Source organism: Gossypium hirsutum, chromosome D11 (assembly GCF_007990345.1).
Source record: "Gossypium hirsutum isolate 1008001.06 chromosome D11, Gossypium_hirsutum_v2.1, whole genome shotgun sequence".
Taxonomy (NCBI): domain Eukaryota; kingdom Viridiplantae; phylum Streptophyta; class Magnoliopsida; order Malvales; family Malvaceae; genus Gossypium; species Gossypium hirsutum.
In genome coordinates, this window is record NC_053447.1 from 59,707,768 (window position 1) to 59,713,235 (window position 5,468).

Below are 5,468 nucleotides of genomic sequence, written 5' to 3' on the forward strand. Positions count from 1 at the left end.
CTTGTATGAGTTTAATTTTTATCACATCAGTAAAAAATGTTGTATTTAATGGCTGAACTATAAACTGTGTTAATATTCATTCCTAATAAACAAAACCTAGATGAAAAATAATTGCAATATGTTGGAACCTTGATTATAAGTTATGTATATTTTTATTTCTCAGTTGTTAAAGCTCTCTGTGTTTCAAACTGTACACTGTTTAGTTTAATGGAGACTAGACAACATATGAATGGGGGGAAACAAATGCAAAAATTTCAGATACACATTTTTAACCTTTTTCCTACCCAAAACTATTTTTATTTGCAGTGGACACCAGGCTACTTGGGGTGTTTGTTAGATAGTCGAGTTTTACTCGAAAAATATTCGAATTCGATTATATTGACCAGAGTTCAAGCAATAAAATCAGAATTCAAGTATCATAATACTTAATTTGGACGGTTTACAAGCTTAATTAGACTTTTCATTCTAATATTTTTTATTATGAATAAGCTCGAGTTTGGATATGACCAATTTTAACTGAGCTCGAGTATGAAAATTGATAAATAAACTCAAGTTTAAATATTGAATCTCAAATTTTGAGTTCGACTCGAGTTTGAGCTTGATACTATTTAAGTTTGGCTTGACTCAATTACGCCTCTTCTATTCGAGCATCATTGTTGATCAAGTTGATTTAACCAATCATGTGAATTGACTAATGTAATTGGAGTAATAAACTTTTAATATACTATGCAAGTGATTAATTATATATATATATATATAACATTGATAATTTCTCATGTCCTTTATTAAAAGCTAAAAGCTAAGTATGTAAGAACAAATGTAGCAAATAAACATTATTTTAAAGTAAGTAAGAAAGAAAACATGTTGAATAATGAAAACAAATAAAATAATAAAGTAAATTCATTTATTTTTATCTCTAATAGAATAAAATTCTTTAATCATGATCCCCGAAAAAGCCTTCTATTTCTAGATGTGTTAGTATCATCCAAACCATTAGAGTTATCATTTTTGTATGCTAAATTTGATTCAGTGTCAATTTTATCATAAATTAGATTCATATCCGCATTATCTCCTTCCGGTTTAATAGAATCTTGATAGAGTTTAATAAAATGTTTAGGTGTATATCAAGTATGTGACCAATGATATTTATACCATATTAATCACATAAGTTATTTATTATGACTATTATTTTTATGGTTATTATTATGCCATTGACAATTTTAAAATCTTGCAAACTTAGGTGCATCCAATTATAATGAGCTTTAGATAGAATTATTGTCTTTTGCGATGATATTTATTGTCACATCTACTCTTTTTTATAGAATCTCTAGAACTAACCCATAACTCCTCCCAAACTTTTAAATAAGAGGATAATGCGCTTCACTGCACTCGGATCCATGTCCTCCTACACTGACAACAATATTAATATCAATCGAGTTAAAACTCAATCCACTTCAATTGCCTTTTAAATTATACAAATTAAGACGAAGCAATTCAACATAGAGGAAGCATGCGTGGTATATTCAAAGGGGAAGCAGAAACATCAATCCGAGGCGATCGATACTGCTTAAGTGATACCTATAAATTAAAAAACTATTTTATATTAAAAAGTATTTTTATAAAAATATAAGTGGTAAAAATTCTTTTATATTGTGTTCAAATCTTAAATAATATTTTTTAATTGTCTTAATTAAATATGTAAAAATATAAAAAGATAAAAATACTTTTAACTCGTGGTATTAATTCAATTAATTATTTTATATATAATGTACATATATTTAATTAGTATATTTTTTTTCATATCTATACAACCATAATTGAAAAGAAACACGTGGCATGCCCGATAATCTAAAAATATTAAAGATTGGTAGGTGGCTTGGCTTCCTACTTATTTTAGATTTGCGTCTGTTTTTTTTTTACATCATATTCATAAGGGTTAATGGCACCATTGCCCCCTGTACTTTGGGGTTTGTTCTTTCAAAATATCCAATTAACCCTCTGTACTTTACTTCCGTTAGCTAAAGTGGTCTCTGACCCAAACGGCGTTACCTTTTTTATCATGCGGCGCTTATACTTTACTTCCGTTAGCTAAAGCTGTTGACTTGAAGGTTGACTGTTAGAGACCCTTATGAGCAATTAAATCATTTTTCATTTAGAAAATTAAAATAAACGAAGGGGCCAACGATGCCAAATTTAAATGAAAACATAAGATTTTTTATAGCAAAAAAAATTTTCCTTGTAGGTTACTTTTTTTATCATTTTGTTTTCATTTTTTTTCTACTCTTTCTCTCTTCTCTTCTAGCCGCGGTCATCATTGTGTCTAATCATCGGTCGGTCAGATTAAAAAAGAGAGAAGAGAGTAAATCTGAGCATAGTACAAGTATCAAATTATATAAAAATTAAATTTTAAATTTGAGCATAGTATAAGTACCAAAAGTAATTGCTAATATCATCAAATCAAAACGAAAAACAAATTGGAATTAAAAAAATTTATGATGTCAATGTTTCATATTTTCAATCCCAAATAATCCCATTCCCCTCTCCCAATTATAAAAAAAAATTCATATTTTGCCTTAAAAATTGCATTATGATGGCAAAGAGCAATATGTTCACCTTGTTACAAAAATTGAATATAAAAGCTAGGATCTGTGTGTTCAAGATTAAATTAAACTAAAAATGAATCTTACTAAAATGCAAATCAATTATTAAGAATGAGGACTAAACAAGAATTATACCAATTCAACAAACAGAGATAGACGAACCGACCGAGGTGCTAGAGTAACCATTTTAAGAAAAGGAAGGGAGTTAAGATGAAGTATTGCCTATTCATATGTTTACTCACCATACATAAAACATTATTTTGATTTTAGGGTTTAATACCTCCTAATTTTATTCATTGACTCTATCTAATAATCTCATTATAAATTCTGATCATATTTGTTCTTTTTGACACAATGCCTAAAACTATTCATAGCCCCTCCTCAATGGGGGCGTTGGCAAGGGCTTCGACTCTCCTAAAAGGGAATTTTTAAAATTTTAAATTCGTAAAGGTAAAACTATACTTTGACCCCTCTAAAAAATGAAAAAAAGAAACTGATATTTCGACCCAACTAAAAAAATTTTCTGGCTTCACCCATTGCTCCTCAACCCATAGATAGGAGGATAATATGTTTCAACGCACTCAAACCATGTTCTCTTACATTGATAACAATGTCCATACTAATTGAACTAAGACTCAATCGACAAAGCATATACTAATTGAAGGTGTGTCGGTTGGCATAGATGGTGCCAAAACAGGAGAAAGTATGAGGAAAACCGATTGCCCTGGGAGACATTATAACTTTTATAAAAAACAGCTTTGTGACTATCAACCAGCTTTCGAGAGTGGTAGGTTTAATAAGAATGGTAGTTGCAGAATTAAATTAAGTTAAAGAAAATGTGGCTCATAGACAGATGGATCCTTCTCGTTTAAGTAAACCAAATTCATTCCTATAAAGCCACCTTCCATGATTGGTGACACAAGTTTCAAGCTTTTCTTCTCAGGTCTCCCTCCATTGTGAAGTGTAAGTTCACCAGTTGTTGCTAGGGAGAAATCAAAATGGGGCCAGGTGGACCAGGAGGACCTCCGGGATGGGGCGGTCCTCCTCCCGGACCGGGTTTTTCCGGTGGCATTTGTGACTTCATTGGTTCTTGGTAAGTTCATTAGGGGTTTGAAAGATTATATTTTGGTATTTATATCCAAATATGAAGGAAGCATAAGAAATTGTGTATATTTTTGCAGTTTGAGCTTTCTGTGTTGCTGCTGGCTGCTTGGAGACTGTTTTGGTGGTCCAATGGGTCCACCAGGGCCACCTGGACCACCTGGATTTGGACCTCCACCACCCTAGTTATATGTCTACCATCTTCATATTCCAACACAAAAATTGGAGGCTTTTCTAGCTTCTATCTGGGTTTCAACTTAGCTATCTAAAATACATATTTATGTAATAATTGTTTGCATTTTTAGTAGAATTTATGTTTATTGAAATTAATCTCAATAAATTGATCTTTCAATCTTTTTTCTTTGCTAATATCAACGTAATTTTATTTTATCATTTCAGTGATACAAACTGTTGAGATCTTTTGTCTATATATATATATATATAACTTGTTAATTTAATGGCTGAATTACAAATTCTCTTTATTTTCATTCCTATTAAACAAAACCTTGAGTTATAAGACTAAAATGAGGATTAATGATTAATATCATATGCACAGTTGGTGTATAAGTCTCATGTACCGTTAATAACAATTTTTTTTTTAAAATTTTGAGTTTCAAGTTTTAGGTTTTGAATTTCGGATTTTGAGTTTTGTGTCATGAATTTGATATTTTGTATTTATTTAAGTTTAATAAATATAAATTAATATTTATTTTTAAAAATAAAGTTATTTATATTAATGTTTAAACCCTTTAATAGTTTTTGTTTTACATAGGTAACGATGTATCATTTTATTATTAACTGATGGTACATGAGATCTATATGCCGACAGTGCATCAAATACTCTTCCCTTAAAATAATTAATGAACTTTTTATATGTTGATATATGAAAAATTGAGATAAAAAAGGGGAAAATAATTCATATCCTAATATATCCACAATCATGGTGGTCCTTGTAACTTTGAAATTTCCTAATGAATATTCTTGACATGGTGCTTTATAAAACATAAAAGAAAAATAAAAATATTTCTTTTCAATCAAGAAAATGGGGGAAAAGAATTACATACAAGCATTATTCATATATGATATGATATGATATGTTTTTGTTTATATGTACATTAGTTATTATCTTACATGCATGTTATATGTGTATTATTATATAAAAGAAAATTATATGAAAATTTTAAATTTTGGGATAGCTGTTTGAGTTTTAAAATATTTATTTTTTAATTATATTTAAAGTGGGTTTCGTTTTTTAAATTAATTTTTTTATTAATTGTTAGAGTTTGTGTGAGTCGAGTCTCGTTACTTGTTAAAGAAATAATTATAGTGGCAAAATAAGGGAGTCTGTGGCAATTTTTATACGGACCATGTCGCACAAGTAGAATTTTTCAACCTTCCTGTATTATTCAGTTTTCAACATTAATGAAGAAATAAATTATATTTATTTAAAAATTAATAAAATAAGTGTTTTGCATATACATTATTTGGAAAAAAAAACTTATCAAAAACAACAATGGTTGCCTGAATTATTTTAACATTGTAGTGTCTAAATTTTATATATTTATATAGCATTTTAATTTATTTAAGCATTATTTGGTTGAAATTAGATAATTTTCTAATATATAATTTTTTATTAATTAATTTTTTGCTTCAACTTTAAATAAATAAATTTATTTATTTTTGTAACTTATACTTATTATTAGTACAAACAAGCATTTAATAATATTTAAATTTTAGTGTTTTCAGAAAATTTACATGAAAATTAAA

The 5,468-nt window shown here is 28.5% G+C and overlaps 1 long non-coding RNA gene across 1 annotated transcript; it reads left to right on the top strand.

The window, feature by feature from the left end:
• Positions 1–3,349: 3,349 nt before the first annotated feature.
• Positions 3,350–4,055, top strand: LOC107933842 (uncharacterized). The gene is made up of 2 exons (XR_001693717.2): positions 3,350–3,693; positions 3,782–4,055. It is a non-coding gene; the product is annotated as an uncharacterized lncRNA (long non-coding RNA).
• The last annotated feature ends 1,413 nt before the right edge of the window (positions 4,056–5,468 follow it).